A 19,974-nucleotide genomic window follows, 5' to 3' on the forward strand; every position below is an offset into this window, starting at 1 on the left:
TCATGTGAGATCCTTCTCCTTTTGTTGCAAAGTTAATTGTTCTGCAAAGTTCTGGTGTACTTTATTTTTCAAAATCTCTGCTTGGAAAAGCTCTCGGCATCCATGAGCAGTGATGCCTCAGCTATTGAAGAGTGTCTGGAAAAGGGAGACTGATCCCCGCACTGCTCTAGCATCCAACCACCTCTGTGCTGTATTAGCACATCCCAAAACAGACAGTGAGCAATTAGCAACAAGCACTTGTACATGACAACTCTCTGTTCAAATAAACCCACACTGAAGACGAGTCAGACCTACCAGAGTTCTGCCTGAGCATCACGGATGTCAACCACAAGGGAATGGAGAGTTTAGAACAATCACCTTTCAGGCAATCAGCAAATGCCAACCTGAACTCTGAGTGAACTTCTGCAGCCCTGCTCTGCCCATTGTCCCCATGCACGGGGTTTGAAGTGACTGCATGAGAACGTGGGGGTACAGGGACCTCTCTCAGCTTGGTCTGGAATGGGAAAAGCTGAAAGAACCCAGGGAAAAGCTGAGAGAACTCAGGGAACAAAGGGAAATTACCTGCGGCAGCTACCGGAGAACAATCCTGTTATAAATATCCCACACAAGTTCCTCCTCTGGAGGAACTTTATTATTGTGGGGGAATTATTAAGAATGGCTGCTTCAGAAGTTATCCTACAATAACTATTCAGCCAACTTCCCTGTACAGAAATGTCAAACACTGCTTTCCCTCAGAGCAGAATGAAGCCCTAAACTAAGAAACAACCCCCCTGTCCAATCCCATTCATGGGTCAACACTCCCATGGATTCTTCCTGCTCCCAGCTCCTGCTCTTCCCCACTGGATGGAGCTGCAGGGAGGACACAGTGCTCAGGAGGTGACATCAAACTCCTGGGTGCCATCTTTTCCCAGCCTGGAGAAAAACTAGGCCAAGAGCAGGTTCATGAACTGCTGGGCCTGTCTTGGCTGGTTTCTTCCCTGGATGATCTGCAGCAGGAGGTGGACTTTGGGCAGGACTTGTGGTCTGTGGCTTTTGTGCAATCAGAGGACACCAGTTCCCCTTTCCTGGAGAAAAACTGGGGCTCAGACCTGTGACAGGGAAAGATTGGGGGAAATATCTTCCCAAAAAAAAGCCACTTCAAAAATCTGGTACCAGAAGGACTGAATGCCGCTACTACGTTGTAATTCTCCTACTACAAGAGAAAGAAGTTTCTAAAACTCATTCAATCCACTGGCAACACTATATAAATCTGTGTTTCATTAACTTATAAATATGACTTTGAGTACACTCCAGAGAATCTTAGAACTGAGAAAATGTTGTGAAAGTGAAACCACTTTTTTTTAATACATGAAGCCCAAGATTGCCAAAATTCTCAGCTAAAATCTACAGGAAACACAAGCACTCTTAACTTTCAAAGTCAAAATTAAGCTCTGTGAGACCTCTGCTCTTCCATTTCTGCCCTGGAGAAGCACAGCTAAAAAACACCTGGAATTCCACAAAGAAACAAGGAGAACTGAACCTACGGACAGGCCTACAAAGGACTGAATGGACTGAAAAACCACTAAAATGAAGAGCACTGTGCCCAGAAATTAGGAAAGCCCAGAATCTTTCCCCAGCTTTAATTTAGTGCCTCCATGTCAATAAGTTATGATTCTGTTTAGCTCCATGAATGCCCTGTTTGTTTTAGGGGGCAGAATGGAAGCAGCGCTCCCTGAATAGGTGGCCATACAATAGATCTTTTTATTTTCATTGTGTTTAACATAATATCCCTTGACGCTCTTCAGACTGTGCTCCAAATAAAATTACTCCTGGCTGCATATATATTCTATAGAGTGGTCATTGTTTTTGCATCCTTGGAATTCACAAACAACCATTTCCTTCTGCAGCGTTCTGCATTTTCTCCTGTTCTGCAGAAAAACAGCGAGGCATGGGATAAACACCAAAGGGCTCCATGATTTAAATTTTTGTATCTTCAGGACTTTGCAAAGACAAGGAATGCATCCTAGCAGGTAAATCTCTGTTTTACAGAGCTCCACAGCTTTACAGGTTAGGTAAAAAAAGCTCCTTTTTGACACACTGCCCCCATGTGATCCTCCAAGAGAGGATATCCCAGGATTTAGAGAGGAAACATTCTCAACTGTGCATCTGTACACACTCCAACAGAGTTATTACTGAGGGTTTTCCCCTCTCCTAACACATGGTTAAAATTCTTCCCAAGTTTTACTGGTCAAACTCAAGTACTTTGGCTGGTGATTCACCCCAACGTGTATTTATGTATTTTATGACAAATGAGTGGGTGAAACCATATCTCAACAGTCAATACTTTATTATTGAATATTTAATAACCTGTATTTCAAGAAGAGGCCTAACATTTACTTTAAAACTGACAAATAAAAATTGTCCAAATCCTCCTTTTCCAGAGGTCACCGATGCTGGTGAAAATGTGTCACAGCTGAGGATCTGAGGCTTCTTTTTTTCTCTCCCCCTACAAACTTATGTGCATTTAAAGATTTTATGCAGTTATTCTAAGGTTTACAATTTTTCTAATTGAATGAAAAGTCTGACACTTAAAAAGAGGAAATATAAAGGTGAGGAAAAATGGACAAACTCTTTTATGATCATGGTGAAAGTTCAAAGAAATACAGAAACAATAATGTTGGAAAATGCCTCAAAGATCATCAAGTCCAACCTTTGACCAAACAAACATTACAGCTTTAAAGCAGAAATAAAGACTGAAGTGTGAATATTATTCCCAAATAGGTTTTCCAATAATTACTTAACTCCAACTACCTCTGCATATTTAAACTTGCTCAGAGACCCACACCTGTCCCTCAATTACACGTGAAAATCACAAATACAATCAGAAAACAGAAACTTCTGTCAAATTCTTTAAATAAGGAGAAAAACCTTTATAATCCATGGTAATCTCCTAATACAGCAGAAATTTAGTGACACAAAGTTTAAATTGACATTATTTTATCCCTTAAACATGCTACAAAAGAACCTCTAAACTTACTCTTCAGGAGGCTTCAAGCAAACTCCAAGTACACACAATTTATATTAAATCTAAGTTTTTGGTTCTAGAAATCACTAAGTTTCTCTATGAAAAGGTTGGCTTTATTCAAGAGAAATTACATTTCCCTCTGCTGAACCTGAATTTTCCTGAATGGTTTAGAAAACAGCCAGAAAATTAAAATTCCACCAAAGTAAAAATCAGATTTAATCAAAAATCTGCTGGTGACAGGAATTTCCACCATTACTAGTAAATGCCGTGTAGTATCAAACCGTAGATACACATTGATACTTATGGTAAAGGGAAGGGGAAAAAAAGGGAAAAAATAGCATGGAATGTAGCTGGATTTACTCAATTAAATAATTTATTAACCTTACAGTCAATTTTACTGAGTTGGAAGGAGAGAATGTGAGCAGTTATGGAAAGAAAACCCAGGAACTGGACACTAAGGAAGACAGAGGGAAGCAGTGGGGAACAGGACTGAGGAAGGTAAAGTGATCCATGACTGAACAGGAGAAAAAGCTCGTTGGGAAAGGGGGGGAAAGGGACAGATACAGATGCAGACTTAAGCAACAGAATATATTTTAAGCTTAGATTCCCCAATATTCTTAGGCAGGAATTATATTTAGGACAGAAAAAAACCAGGACTCAACTTACAGCTGAGGAGGGGCTTGGTTTTTGGTGGGTTTTTTTTTTTTTTTTTGTCGGGAGGAGGGGGGGGGCGGGCGGGGATTGGGATGCGAATACACCATTTTTGAAAGGTGAGTGTGTGTTCCAGAAATTATGCTAAAGAATTATCAGATTCAGATCCTGATCTCGGACAGCGAGAAGGGGCTGATATGCGAGGTGAGTGTACCAGCGTTCCACAGCCGCGCTTTCTGCGGGAATCTGGCTACTTTAAGGCATTAAAAAAAAAAAAAAAAAAAAGATAAAATAGTAAAAAAAATAGCACCAAGGCTTAGTTGCGGGTGCCCCATGGCTGGACGCGCTCGGAGGCTCGGAGCAGCCCGGTGTGAGGCGCCGAGGGTGCCCCGCACCGCCCAGGCCCGCGCGCCGTGTGTGAGGGGGAAGCCGATGCCGGCGCTCCCCTCAGCGCATCCCCGGCTGCCGCAGCGCGCCCCAGCAACAGCGCCTCATTAGCATAGCCCACCCCGGGCCGCGCCGCGCCATTGGCCCGCAGCGCCGCGGCGGCGGCCAATGGCGGCGCGCTATGCAAATGCCGGCGCGCAGTTGCCAGGGCAGAGCTGGCGCGCGGCGGCCAATGGGCGCGGGCTCCATAAACAAGGAGCGCGATTGAGCTTTGTCACATTCGCCGGGCGCTGTTAACACTTTCCAGTTTAGGGCGAAATTAGCTCCATCTCCCGAGGATCAGGCTCATGTTCTACATTTCACCCCCACAGCAAGGGCAGGGCGGCGCAGCCATGATACACGGGATTACAGATAAGCGCGCCCGCGTTAGGATTTCGCCTGCCCGGCTCCGGGACGCCTTCTCCAGGGCTGGGATGCTAAAGATCCCCCAATGCTGCCGGGTGGGAGCTCGCCCGGCTGGAATTCTTCCCGGGGCTTTAAAAAGCTCTAAAGTTCCCTGTCGCTGCCTTAGGCAGGTCACCTCCTAAAATTACTGTGTCAGGCTACTCCTGTCCTTGCCTTTTTCCTTCCCTTTTCCCAAGGATCTGAATTTATGTTTCACTGGTTTGGGTTTAACCCTAAAGACACAACATTCTTTATTGTTATTATTATTATAATTCACACCCCCCCCCCCGACAGATTTTAAGCAAATGAAATTTCAGCTCATTCCACCGCCGCTAACGACTGAACATGAGCGCAGCTGAAGCATCCTACGAGAAAATAAGCAGATTTTTTTTTTTCTTTTGACCGATTTTAAAGAAAAAAAAAAAAATAAGATTATCTGACAGCATATTGGTGTCTCTGTGCCTGTGACGGTGTGAATCCATCACTGACCACCACCGCTTGCAGGGCTGCTGGGGAGATCCCCTTCCCACGCGCACGGATGCGGATGTGGAAAACCGGCGCCTGGAAATGCAAAGAGTGACAGACTTACTCTGGAAGCCCCCGGCTGTCCCTGGAGCGGCACTGTCCCCTCTACGCCGTGGCGGCCGCAGCGATGCCGGGCATGTTTTACTGCACTTTGCCGAGCCCGGCAGCGATGTGCCAGCGCCGCTGCGAGTCACTCACCTGCGAAGGGGGTGGGGGGTGCTTCCTGTTCTCCGGGGCTCCGGGAAGGTGCCCGGCGCTGCCACCGGCCAGGGCACGGAGCGCCGGGACCCGCCGGGACCCGCCGGGACCCGCCGGGGCGGCCACGCCGCTCTGGGACAGCACCTGCGCTCGGCCGCTCGCCTGGGCCACGGGTAAAGAGGGGACAAGATCCCTGTTTTCTAGGGGGTGCCTAGGACCGCCAAACGTTTCAGCCCTGAAGCAGAGAATCTGCTTTTTCCAAAATGTCAGTTCCAACAGAACTTAAAAAGTTTTACCGGCTCCCTCATTCAACAACTTCATTTTGGACGTTTTACCAGTAGTGAAACTACTGCAATATCTCCTTACATGCCCCAAAACACAAGCGACTACCTCAGTGCGTGTGCATTACACACCCCAAAAAATCAGTGCCACCTATTCTGTATCTCGTGTCAGCTTTTTGAACTCAAATCTTGCATTTCTTTCGTGCTCGTCTCACAGACCCTGCAGCAGTGCAGCAGCAGCAGCGTTACCTGACCAGGGGCTTACAAGATTTTCCAAGCAATCCGGGCTGGGCCAGGACTTTGCAGCACTAATCCTTCTCCTGGTCTGCTCCGCTGTCCTTTCAGGGAAATACTTTTATCAGCACTTAACCGAGAGTTCCTCGTGCTGGTGCAGCGCCTCCTCCTTCCCCCACCTCCAAAGAACATTACTCACAATTTGCAGTTTGCAGCGCAAAACTAATTAAAGATGGAATAAATTACCTGCTACATGGCAGCACGTCAAACCACACGAGAGGTGAAAAACACCCAATATTTTATCCCGAATCAATACCTGGCCTGATGTGTCAGGCATTTCCAGCTGAACATAAAGTTAGCATAAATATCGGCATAATTTTTCAAGTTCTCCTTTAATCTATTGTGCAAACAAGATATGTGTTAAAAAAAAAATTAAAAGAAATCTTTTCCTACGCATAAAACCCATCAAGGGAAATTACTTGAATTATTCTATTTCCCATTTGTAGTTACTGAGGCACAAGATATATTTAAACAGTTGGTAGAGAAAAAATGGGAAGCATCTCCCATATCAATGTACAGCCAGCATGCCAAACCATGAATGTAAGAGCTAAACAAGGGATGAATACATCATGTGCAAGAGTCTCACATGATATAAATTATTCAATACCTGACCAAAGAGAACAGCTTTCAGGAGAGAGGGGGAGGATCTCAAAGTACTTTTGCAGTTTGAATACAGACAGGGCTCAGAATTGATGCAAAATCTTTTTAACTCAGTTAAATAATCCCATGTATTTTTGAACTATTTCACTGGGTGACATCCATCCAGCTCTGGTGTCTACCATAAATAAAGGTGGATTTCATCTAACCCAGTGATGACAATTTTAAAATAAAACCAACTGCAAAAATAAAATAACTTGGCACGTGGGCAAGTGTGTATTTTCAGAATTTGGGCTGTCCCCTCCTTCCACTTGCAGGATTTGCACAGCCCTATTGATATTAAAAGTCTTTTTTCCTTTACTAATTCCAAACTGCCTGTACAGTTTGGGACTGGATTCGGGATTGCTATTAACCTATCACACACCTTTAAGGACCAACACACACAGAAGCTTTTTAAGTGAAAAAGTGAACTAAAAAGAAATATCAACCATTATAAATGACCCCTCGATTATGGGGAAGCTGCTGGTGTGATGATTCCAGGGAATTCCCTCAGTGGCTGATTTCATGTATGATTTTGAACCAGTTCATGTCACTCCAAGGGAAGTTTATAGCACATAAATTGTGGCAACAAACTGAGGGTTCTGTTGCATTTGGAGACATTGCACTGCTTTGATACTCTGTATTAGTAACACAAATTCTGACGAAGTTCCTAAAAACCAGAACACTTTGTATTAATAACACCGATTCTGATGGAGTTTCTAAAAACCAGAATACTTTAAAACTCTTAGGCATGCTGTCCTTATTAATCCATATCACAGATCATAAAATAATAACATTCCAGGTTCTTTCCTCACTCCAAAGTAGCCTGGAAGCACCAGAACTATTCCATAAAATCCTCACAGGTCATGAACTGTACCTAAACCATTTTTCTGCTGCATTCTCAGTGATTTGATAACTGATATTCTGACACCTGCATTTTACAGCAGGAATCTGAAGCCAGTCCTGACAAACTCCACTCAGACTTCTTGAGTCACTAAACAATAAATCATTCCTCAGTAAAAAGTTTCAATTATTTCCATATCCAGCCTAGTGCTCATCACAGAAAAGCCCAAAAAAATCAGAAATAAACCCAGGCAAGGGGGTTGACAAGTCCAGTCAAACCTCACAATTCCAAAGCACTCATTTGAAAGCCCAATTTCCTCCTGCCTTTGTAATAATTCCTGTATTTAGTACACACACTTTAAAGTTGAAGCAATTACTTCTTTTGATTTGTCTCACCTTGAAGTTGCAGCTTTTAAGGAGAAAAAAAACTTAAGTGTGGTTGAATCCATACTTCCAGCTGGAAACCACCAAAACCCAGGCATGCCAGACTTCACTAATCCAAACGATACGACCCCAAAGTGGAGCTCACTGTAAACTTTATTAATTTCTCTCAAGTAACAAATTTCAACCCAGAAAAATTTTAAACAAATCAACAAAAATACCATCCCCAAAACAAACAAGAAGTATCGTTATTCCTTTAGGAGAATACTGTGATTTAAGAAAATTATCTTTGAAGTTTAACTCGCATTTTTCCTTCTAAGCTTTTACTGTTTCTAGCATAAACTAAGAACTATTAAAGCTAACTATAAAAAATGGGTTTTTTTCACAGTAATAATAATGATGAGAGCAACACTACCCAAGTATCAGAGTTGTGCAAATTAAAAAACTTTAAATTTTGTCTGCATCTTACAGAATCCTAGAATGGTTTGGGTTGGAATGAACCTCAAAAATTATCCAGTGCCATCCCTGCCATGGCAGGGACACCTTCCACTGTCCCAGGCTGCTCCAAGCCCCAGTGTCCAGCCCGGCCTTGGGCACTGCCAGGGATCCAGGGGCAGCCCCAGCTGCTCTGGGCACCCTGTTCCCTCCCAGGGAACAATTCCTGCCCAAGATCCCATCCAGCCCTGCCCTCCTTCAGCTGATCTCCATTCATAAATCTGATTCCCAGCTTACAAACTCTCCCATTTGCCACGACTGGGGTCCCCCTTTCCAAGAAGTGCCAGCTGTTCCCTGCAGGGACACCATGGAAGATGCATAAACCAAAGACATCGTGTTCCAGCTGTAACATTTGAGCCTCTCCTTCCATCAGTCTCTGGTTTTTCTGGAAAGCCAATTCTCAGAACAAGCTGCTGAGAGCTGCCTGTCACCTGCACTTGAAGCATCCATGAGGGAAGAGATGTATGCAGGCCACCAAAAAAAGCAGGTGACTTCCAAGGGGTGCAGAAATGGGGTAGGGAGGGAAGGAATCATTGCAGCATTTCCTGAAGGATCTGTAAACTACACCAAGGAAAACCTGACCGGATAATTTGCCATGGTTTGGTGTTGGGTTTGGTGCAGAGAGGTGCAGAGGGAGCATTTCACCTGAGGTAAGAGATGTTTCTAAGGAAAGGTGATGATGGAAAATTATTGACAGGATCCAAACACCAAACACACAAGGAGTTCTTCAAGGTTCAGCAAACAACTGTGTTCTGAGGAAAGATCACCCCAAGTCCAGTTCATAGCAGAAATGTTAATGACATTCAAACCCCTGAAGGCTTTTAATTGAAACAAAACTGTGCCCTGGTCTGGTCAGGGAATGTTCCCAGTTCCTAAGGACATTGTGAACATGACATTTATAGACATCAGACACAACTGTCCTGCAATGCACAGGAACCACGACCTCCTACAAAGTCATGTCACCAAGGGTGAAGTCGCTGCAAGTCAAGAAAAGTGAAATAATAGCAAACAAACTCTTTATTTAGAAGTTTAGGTATCAATGAGCTTCAAAGCTTCAGCATTGGGGTTTTAGAAGTGTTCTCAGGGAACAGAACACCCGGCTTCATGCATGGCACAGTCAGGAGGACTCTGGCAAACACACCCGTGAGGATGAGTCTTTGAACAGCCTGACTCTTCCCTGGCAGGCAGATGCTGAAAGAAGAGGGAAGAAGTTGGAAGCGCCCTCCTGCCATGAGTGAAAACCCACTGGAGTGAGGGCTGTGTCAGGCTGTGGTGGGAGGAGATGCTCGAGAAGGGGTGCAAAGAAACGTTACCCCAAAGAAACGTTACCCCAAAGAAATGTTACCCCAAAGAAATGTTACCCCAAAGAAATGTTACCCCAAAGAAATGTTACCCCAAAGAAATGTTACCCCCAGCAGGACATCAGCGAGGGCAGTTATCAAACAGTGCTCAAGGTAATGGGACTTTCTGTTACTGCAATGCTGAATTAGGCTGCCCACAGAGGTTATGGCTGCTCCATCCCTAGAAGTGTCCAAGGCCAGGTTGGACATTGGGGCTTGGAGCAGCCTGGGACAGTGGGAGGTGTCCCTGCCCATGGCAGGGGTGGCACTGGATGAGCTTTAAGGTTCCTCCCAACCCAAACCATTCCATGACTCCATGAATTTGGAGGAGAAAGTATAAAACAAGCACAGAATCTGCCACCTCTAAGATGTTTGAAAAGACAAAGGCCACATAACTCATCATTCTCATGACTGCCATGGAGCCCAACTTTTTACCAAGTCCATCTCAGAGTTTAAAAGCCTTACCAGAAAAGAAGAGCAATAGTGTTTCTTGTGCTCCAAAACCCCTGCAAAAAACAGGGCCTTGGTGCAGAAGGAGCAGAAAAAGCCCAAACCACCTGCTCCTGCTTTGCAGCACCAGTTGTTCTGCCAAGCAGTGGCGACACTCGAGGCTGTGCTCTGCCAAAGCATCTGGGTTGAAAGCACCACGGTGTTGTTCTCTGGCACTGCTGGCCAAGTGAGCACAGAGCTGCTTCCAAATGTCACTCAATCTCACACAGCTCCTCAAGACTTCTTCAGAAATCTGCGGAATTGCTACGATTTCTTAGCAGTTCCAGAGAGCCCGACCGTGTCCGAACTGAAGGTGCCAGAGAGGACTTCCCTTCTTTTTCTGCCCCACAAGAGGGTAAGGGGAGACTTCCCAACATCTCTGCAAACAAAAGGGAGTGGACAGACGTGGAAAAATTGCCATCATTTGTGAGAGGAAAACATGGCAGACTCTTCAGAGGATCACGGCATTGGCCACCTTTAGCCAACACTCCAGTGTTTCAAAACATCATCAAGGATTAAATGATTTTGCCAGGGGAGGTTCTGATTGGATATTAGGAAAAACTTTCCATGCAAGACTGGTCAGGCATTTGAATGAGCTGCCCAGGGAGTGCTGGAGTCACTGTCTCTGGGAGTGCTCAGGAGGAGTCTGGATGTGGCCCTTGGGGACAGGCTTTGGGGTGATGCTGGTGCTGCTGGGGTGAGGTGGGACTGGATGATCCTGAATACCAATGTCTAACAACCCTTTCAGTGGAGAAATTCCTCCTGGTTTCCAACCTGACCCTCCCCTGGCACAGCTTGAGGCCTCCTTCTCTTGTTCCCTGGGAGCAGAGCCTCCTGTTCCACAGAAAGCTCAGACACCACGGTAATTTTGTGTTCCTACTCACAGGATCTCATTCCCGAGGACCATGTTAGGCACAAAGTAACACCTGGAATTTCCTGTGCCTGTCCCTTCCCTTGTAACTGTGCTGAGGACCCCAGAATGACTGGGAGGAAAGAGACCCTGACTCTCCAAACCTGAGCACAGCGATGCTTCTCCACGGAGCACCTTGTCCAGATGCTTCCAAAAACTTCCTGAGGCATTTCTTGTTCTCCAAAACGGATCAGTTCCTATCTCTGAATGGGGAAGCCAGGCCTCTGTCAGAGGTGCCATTAATGCAAAGGTGCAGTACCTGTCTAATTACCTGGTCTTTGATGAAATTCCGACGATTCATTAGGAGCTGATGTTGAAAGGAGCCCAAATCGCTTTGTTTAAGTAGCTGCTACCCAGACTTGCTCAGAAGACACCAACTCACTTTTCTCTAAATTGATCAAAAGGCTTATCCAGGAGGGAGATTAACCATCTTCCTAATGGGTTACTGCAGCTTCTTGAGAAGACAGAGCTACTGCTAATCTGTTATTGAGGATAATGTGGATTTTTGATAGCAAAAAGATACTGCTAATAAACTGGGATCCACAGGAGACAGCATCACACAAACAACAGAATACTGTAACCAATCTGTAAATACTGAGCAAGTGTATCTGTGCAAAGTGTATTTGTAGGGAATGAGTTGTTCCCTGGGAGGATGGGAAGGCCCTGGCACAGGTTGCTCAGGAAGGCTGTGGATGTCCCATCCCTGCAAGTGCCCAAGGCCAGGTTGGATGGGGCTTGGAACAAGCTGGGATAGTGGAAGGTGTCCCTGCTCATGGCAGGGGGTGGGAATGGGATGAGCTTTAAGGTCCCTTTCAACCCAAATCATTCTGGGATTCTATGAAAGCAAGAATTCCCCTCTCCTCTTTACCAACCCCTTCCCAGAAAAAAACAGTGAAGCAGATTTTTCATTCAGGTTATAAATGCTGTAATTCATGGAATTAAAGGACACAAATGATTCCTCAGGTGTCTGAATACCTACTGAGTGTTTACTCAAATACCTGTAGCCAGAGTGAAAGACTTCAAGTGCAAAGACGTCACTACGGATCTGGAAGTGTTTTGAACCCAAATCCCCGCTCCAGACGAAGTTAGCTCCCAAGTTCTATTTAAGGAAACTGCCTTCTATTGAAGAAGTGGAGTATTCAGCTGGCTCCGTTTTGGTGGCACTTTTTCTGAGCAGGGAAGTGTCAGAATTTTTGCATTTGGATGGCAGCCTATAGAGCCTGGATTTCTCCCAAGAAAAAATGAAGTTGTGCTTCTTGCCTTCCCCTGGAGCTCCACATGCCTCCAGACATAAAAGAAAACACCAACCAAACAAAAAACACAACAACTACTTTTTGCCTTTCTCAGGATCCAAACAGTCATTGCCTGGGGCCTTTTGCTACCAGAATCTTTGTAGGGAAACAAAGCTGAACACAGAATTTAAGCTGAAGGTGCAGAATCCTAACTTGAAAGCTAACCCATTGATTTGGGTGTGAAACAGCCTCTTTTTTTCCTGAGGAAAATCTCTTTTCTTCACAAGAGAAGTCATGAAGACTCCTGAAGTCCATGAAGTCAGCCCAAGCCAGAGGACAAGAACAACTTTACAGATAAAATTTCTCAGAAGATGGAAGAAAAGCTGAACTTTCGATGGAAATCTATAGGAAAGCAACACAAAATTCTCTCAGGCTTTGTAAGTGAGAAGGAAGCAAAGGACTATTCCTGCAGCTGCAGGTCAGGAATAAAGAAGTTATATTTCTATATATATATTTATATATTATGTATATATAACAAAAGATAGAACAACCCTGGGGTTTTTTGCTTTGACAATGGGAAAAAAAGCAATTTTCTCCTGAGACATCCTAAGTCCAAAGAGAAAGGGAAAAGGATTTAAGGACAACAGTGGAATGAAGAGCTGAGGAAGCATGGAAGCAGCAGCTGTATACCCCTGGATCCAGCTGGGCTGAGGAAGATCCCAAACAGGGCCGTGATCCGCGGGATCCACAGCATCCCTGTGTGCAGCGCTCTTCCCAGCAACTCCTGGGAATGTGTGGCAGTCAGCATGTTCAGGAATCCTTCCCAGCAGGCAGCCAGGACAGTGAACTAGCACAGATGTGTGCTGCTCCATGTGATCGGCTCCCGAGGCTGGGAATGCTCCGTGTACTAACAGGGAAACAGCTCTTTTTGTCTGGGAATTTATGTTCTGAAATCTCCTCTGACCACATCTGCTCCTGCAGCTCTCTGCTGGCACAGTTTACAAATCAAGGCTCTTACTTGACACAGCTTCCTTCCAATTAGTGAAAATGGCAAACCAGGAGAGCCTCAGTTGTGAACTGGATTTTGGAAAATCCTGGGATGTAAAGAAAGGAAAACACCTCAAAACCATCGGCCAATAACTGCGCTGCTCACACCAAGATTTTGGGCTGTGACCCCGTTTCTCTGCAAGGTTTAAAAGAGGTTCATGCTCTTATCAAGCAACTGCCCAGGGCCATGAAAGGTGAGGAATTATCAGCTGATTTTGAGGATCACCAATGACAAAACACAAGATCTTCACGAACTGGTCTAAATTAAAGCACACAAGACTAACTTGGTGGTTTTTTTCATTTATTTATCGTCATCATGGTAATGCTGGGATCAGAGTTTTTCTTCAACATCTCAGCTTCTACAGAGCAGCTGGGGCTGCCCCTGGATCCCTGGCAGTGCCCAAGGCCAGGCTGGACATTGGGGCTTGGAGCAGCCTGGCACAGGGGAAGGTGTCCCTGCCCATGGCAGGGGTGGCACTGGATGGGCTTTAAGCTCCTTCTAACCCAAACCATTCTGGGATGCCATGATCTCAACGAGCCAATTTAGTAAAATTGAATTTTGGAGAAAACTCAGAGATGTGAACATTTAAACCTAAAAAGAAACACTGCCTTATTTATATCCCCTTCTGAGCTTAAGCACCAGAAATACACTTCAACTCCACACCGTGGATGTATCACTGGACTCAGGGAAGTGTCCTGGAATCACTCAGCACTGTGAAATGATTACTTGATTTTAAATCTGGAAGTTTTAGAAAGGTCTAACTTAAGAAGCAAGAATAAATCAATTACCAGATTACTGCTTTTTTTTACAGTCTTTAAGGACCTGACACAGAGCCTCCCATGAACATCTGGAACACACCTAAAGTGAAGCTGTAAATGGAATTACGATGGACATCTGCTCCTTTTCAGATATTTTGCTAAACTTTAGTAAGTGAAATATTTCAAAGGGCTAATTCCCACTTTTATTCCAAACTAGCACAATGCCTCTGGATGGTACAAAACTTGTAAGTTAAACATAATAAAAATATTTATATAAATAATATAATCTAAATCTAAATCTAAATCTATAAGGTAAATATATTTGGGGGGGGGGTTAATTTATTTTGTATTTTATAAGCTAATATAATATATGTAAGCCATTATTCCATACCTACATGAAGATAAAAACAGTTTTATATTCAACCCAATTTGTGGAGAAGGATCTGATCTACTGAGAGACAAGAACAGCAAGTCAGAACTCACATTAAAATGGCAGGTGAAATCAGAGATAGTTTTACCTATATATAAAAACTTGGAGAACCAGTTCATTCCATTCAGGCATCTTCAGGACCTTGGAGGAGCATGAAGATGTCAGTCCTATCACAGCTAAGCTAAAAAACCATGTCTGGATCTCCATGTATTGCCAGAAACAGTTTATTTTTCTGGAGTGGTGAGACAGTCCTGAGGAACTGTGGATTTTAATCACAGTATTATAATATTTTTCTCTATTTAAAGGCCTCACAAAGCCAAGTAAAAATGAAACCAACCTCCCCCACCTTTACAAACATCATCCTTCTGTTTATTTCCTGGCACAGCACATCTGCTGATCCCTCTCCATCACATCTGAGGGAGCACAAACAAGTACCAAGTTCACCCCAAAATACTGAGCTCAAATAGGCAAGATGCACAAATATTGAAATTTTCTGTGATTTTAGTAAGGAAAAGGCAAAGTGTTGGATTGGTTTAGCAAACTTGAGGTTGGATTCTCTGTTCACAAAGTGGATTCAATGAAATGAAAGAGAAGTTAAGAATATGCACAAAAAGAAACCACTTAGAAGATCCAGAATTAACCAGTAAAAAACTCAATGCTCTTCTTGTATCCCCAGGTTTTTAAGGGATCTGTAATAACCACCTTGTTAGGAAAATGCCAGCACCAACAGATTCCCACAGGGAAGGAGGAAATCAAGAACAAATCTCTCTTCCCTGTCTGGAACAGAACTGTTGCCACCTGTTCCACCTTTCCAGCAAAGATGTTCAACAGCTGGCTCTGTGTGCAATACACTCAAATCTAGATCCCCAGAGATATTTTGGGATTGAAGTCAGCCAAATGTCACCAGGGGTTAGGTGGGAGTGTCAGGGAGTGCTGAGCCTCAGGAACCAGGCTTTTCCCTTGGGTTGATGGATCCATGCTGGGCTGGGTATTTCCTGCTCTTCCCAGGACAACTGGAAGGTCAGAACCTTAAATCTGATGTGTCACTCCTAAAAACAAATTATGTTTCTTGCTCTCTAATCTAATCCCTGTCTTTAACATCTTAGCAACAAGTGTGTTTCTGAGACTGTGGCATCACAATGGAAATCTGAGAGTGAAACATTCTCAGTTTTACATTTTCCAAGCTTAATTGTGTTCCTAAATCCAGCAGGGTTTAACCAGACCCACTCAGATGACGTCTGAGCTGCTCCCAGTGACATCAGAGGGCTGACAAATATGTCCTGAAGCTGCCTTGTGGAAATATCCAAGCTATCCATGGATAGCTGACTGCATATTGAGGCATGGAAACTCTGGTAAAACCTGGTGACAGGAACCTACTCCTCAATGTATAACCTGGAAAAAACTCTGTCATCAAGCTGAGCATATCCTGTGTTGCTCTGGAAAGTTGGGAATCCACCAGTTTGATCCCAGTCAGGCATCAAGCAAACACAACATCTGAGCACCACTGCCTGCAAGAGCATTTGATAGAAACATTAAAAGCCACACATCAAGGGATGAATTGAATAGAACAGGAAGCAGCAGCCTGACTAGAAAAAGAGAAATACAAATCTTAAGAAGTCAGAATGTCCAGTTTCATCAAGATTTAGGAACAATATTTGCCCAGTTCTTGCCTCCACCTGCCTGATAAAGTATTATAAATGGGATTCTTACCAAGAACTATTCAGGCCTGGCTGTTGAGAGACATCCTATGGTGTCTCTGTGTATTGTAAAACCTAACCCCAAAGGAACAGAACTTCCAAGGATGGGGGGAGAGGTAATTTTTGCCTGGCTCCATGATGCAGGATGCCTCCTACAGACATTTGCTGCCCTGCTTATGGATGCAACACAGAATATGCTCAGAACTGAAGTGGTACCAGTTTAAGTTAAGGCACTGTCAAGCTCATCTAGTGATGATGAATTTAGGGTGTTGTGTCCCCAGAAAGGGAGCTCAGGCCTTGGGAAGAGCTGCCCAGGGAGGTTTGGAGTGCCCATCCCTGGAGGTGTCCCAGGAAGGGCTGGAGGTGGCACTCAGTGCTCTGGGCTGGGGACAAGGTGGGCATCGGGCACAGCTGGGCCTGGCTGGGCTGGGAGGGCTTTTCCAACCTCAGGAATTCCACGAAATACCCACAAAGTACTGCTGGGTGCAGATTTGTACCCTGGGAGGTCCTTCAGGAGCACCAGATTTCAGGTGGGATTCCTGGAAAGCTGCAAATGCTTCCGAACTGGTCCATGGGAAGAAACTCCCTCTGGATCTGAACCTATGGCTTTTCCCCGGAGCACAGGGCTGGGATTCCCTCCAACACCCATCCTCGCTCCAAACTTCACTCCAAACCCACCCAGCCCAGGCCAGCAGGATCAATCCAGGAACATCTGCTTCCAAAACAGCGGAAACAGGACACAAAAGGGGATGCACAAGACAGGGCCACTCCCAGCAGCAGCCACCTGAGCCAGTCAATCCCTGGGACAGGGCACAGTTCCCAGACTCCATGGGCAGCTCCAAACTCAGTCTCAGCACCCCATTGCTGCCTTGCCCAAGTGAACCTTTCCTTTTTGCTCCCACACTGAACACTGGCTTTAAAGGCTGCAAGAAGGACTCTGTACTTGCAGTGTTATGTTCATTATACACCTCAGGCATTCTCGGTGCACTGACCAATCATTCAGGAAACAGGAAATAATTTTTATAGTTATTATTGCAATTTTTAATCTGAATTTTAATTTTTGTTCAAAACCTAATTTTTCTCAAGCCTAAGTGAGTCCTTGCTCTTAGAAACTGGCAACAGAAATAAATTTCAGCCTTGCAATAAAGAAATCTCCTCACAACTTAAAACTTCATTGAAAGTTACCTCAAAAGGTTTTTAAAGAGGGTCACATGTATTGGGAGGCAAAATGAATAGAAATTACTTTTCCAGAGTATTAAAACTATATATAAGGACAGCAGCATCTTAAGATTTTCTGGTTTAGATGCTCTGGTCTGTTCCTGGATAAGGAAAGCAGCATCCTCCACCAGGCTGTAATTCCATGCCAAAACCCTGGAAACAGGATTTTTGTTTCCTCTTAGATGCGGGCTGAGGCTGAAAACTTCAATTTTCAATATCACAGGTACTGAGCCATTCTGGAGGAGGGGTAAAAAAAAAAACCTTTTCTTTTAAATAGGCAACTTCTTTTTAAATATGGATGCACGAATCTAACTTTAGCTGTCCAGGTTTTCACATTCCTGCTCTCAAATCCAGAAAGTAGAGCATTAATTTAGTCTGTTGACTTCAAGGTTATCATTCATTGAGGTCAATGACTCCATCTCTGAAAAGCAGAACTTCCACTTTCAGTCTGAAGAGCGCTGCCCTTCCCGACTGCTTTCTCACAAAAACTCCCAGGCAAACCAGCACCACCCCCTGCTGCAAAGGGATTTATCCATGGAAAATCAGGGGTTAACCCAGGGAACATCCAAGCCCTCATTAGCTGCTTGTATTTCAAACTTCCCCTCCTAATGAGCAGCTCTGTCTCGGACATGATTTTCCCGGTATCTTCTGTTTATGGCAAACTTGTGTTGATCTGCTCAGCCAGGACCTGAATATCCACCAAAAACTCCCTGGGAGGGTCCAGCCAGACAGAATCCAACTGGAACCAGTCCCCCACCGGAAACAAAACCAGTGGGAGCCACCAGTGTGCCCCAGTAGGGACCCAGCACACGGAGCAGAGGTTTGTTCTGCCCAAGCTGGGTCTGGTTTTCTGCCACCAACTTTCACCTCCAGGCGTGCGATCACCGCCGTGGGACCAGGGACAGCATCTTCACTGCCACAGGAAGATCCAGGGACATGGTGCTGGCCCAGGAAGGTTCTGGATTTCCCTGGTGAAACTTCCAGTGGCTGTGACTGAAGCAGTTCGGGTAACACAGATGAACTCCAAACACGGAGCAGCACCGTGGACACACTTTGTTCTGGCTGCAGAACAACAGAGGGGTTTTTCTGCTTTGGTTTGTGTTTTTTTTACTACTGACATATAAAAACATCCTTTAAAATAGCTACAGGCTCAATGAAACCAGCAACTAAAACATCAGAAATAGGAGATGGGAGAGGCATGGCCCAATTCTACATTTTCATTCTGTTCTTCCATAAAAGTAACACCTGGACACTTGCAGGCTCTAAACTCAACTCAATCCAGGAACTTCCCAGAAGTCTTTCCTCTGGATTTGTTCTATTTTAATAAGGAATACAGCTGGGGGAAGACAGGTATCTGTGGGAGAATTGGCTATTTCATTGCTCTTGCACTATCCTTATCGAGAAGTATTGGAGTGGCTTTTTTTCTTTTCCAAAAATGACCTTTTTTTTTTTAAAGTTAAGAGCAATTTGAGCACCTCCAATGTCTTATCAAACTTGACTACACCATTATCACATTTCCTTGGTTCTCTACATCTCTGGTGCATCCAGGATAATTCCATGTTGATGAGAATAATTCGCTGTAACCATTATGTTACTCTGTTTTCTTACAAAGGTTACAAAAAGAGGCTTTGAGATCTTCAAAAGCTTCAAAATCAGACAACTCAGTATTTTTAGATCCATATTCCTCAGGCTCCAGCTAACTAGAAAAGTCAAAAGCAGAAAGCTGTTATAAACCCAGAAGATTTTTATAAGGAATCTCCATTAAAAAGAGGAAAAAAAAGAACAGCCAACCACTGAGTTATGCAGGAGCAGGACAAGGTGTAGCAGTAACTCTGGAAACACCAACTTTTAAACCCAAGATGAATCCTTGCTTGTAAGAACCCAGCACAACCCCAAATTTGATGCTACCACACCATGAAAAGTGAATATGGGTAGGATGACTGACCACCAGCCTAACTACACCCAGAACTGTTTGGTTCCTTCCTTTCCCAAAAAGTCCTGGAGAGACTTGCAAAGGACAAAAAAGTGAAAAATTCACATTCTGAAAACACTTTTTTATCACAAACCACATTCTAAGGCATTGCCTGTGTCACCACAACATGACTGAAATACGAACTTGGCTTTTCCTGTAAGGACCTGAACCCCAGCTTTGCTTACTGCAGAGTGGTTCAGGGAAAAGCAGAACAGATCCTAAAAAATCCACAAATAAACATGGAATCAGAGAATCATTAAGGCTGGAAAAGATCTCTAAGACCATAAAAGTCCAAGCATTAACCCAACTCTGCCCAGCCCATCACTAAACCTTGAACTCAACTGCCACATCCACAGGTTTCTGAACATTCCCCAGGGGGGTGATTCCAGCACTTCCCTGGAAAGTCCCTTCCAAGGCCTGAGCTCCCTTTCCATGGGGAAATTCCTGCTGCTGTCCACCCTGAGCCTGCCCTGGCCCAGCCTGAGGCCGTTCCCTCTCCTCCTGTCCCTGTTCCCTGGCAGCAGAGCCCGACCCCCCCGGCTGCCCCCTCCTGTCAGGGACTTGTGCAGAGCCACAAGGTCCCCCCTGAGCCTCCTTTGCTCCAGCCTGAGCCCCTTTCCCAGCTCCCTCAGCCGCTCCTGGGGCTCCAGCCCCTTCCCAGCTCCCTTCCCTGCCCTGGACACGCTCCAGCCCCTCCAGGGCTCTCCTGCAGGAGCCAGAACTGGGCACAGCCCTCGAGGG

General features: G+C 44.8%; 1 protein-coding gene across 3 annotated transcripts in view; it reads right to left on the reverse strand.

The window, feature by feature from the left end:
• DYRK1A (dual specificity tyrosine phosphorylation regulated kinase 1A) overlaps positions 1-19,974 on the reverse strand; it is a 70,078-nt gene that overhangs the window by 23,415 nt on the left and 26,689 nt on the right. The window contains exon 1 of one of the 3 annotated variants that reach the window (XM_048291125.1): positions 5,076-5,146. The exons of the other annotated variants lie outside the window; for them this stretch is intronic. The gene's annotated coding sequence lies outside the window, so the exon portion shown is untranslated. Of the gene's footprint in view, positions 1-5,075; positions 5,147-19,974 lie in introns of those variants that run through there. 3 annotated transcript variants of the gene reach the window in all.

This window comes from Corvus hawaiiensis, chromosome 2, assembly GCF_020740725.1.
Source record: "Corvus hawaiiensis isolate bCorHaw1 chromosome 2, bCorHaw1.pri.cur, whole genome shotgun sequence".
NCBI lineage: Eukaryota > Metazoa > Chordata > Aves > Passeriformes > Corvidae > Corvus > Corvus hawaiiensis.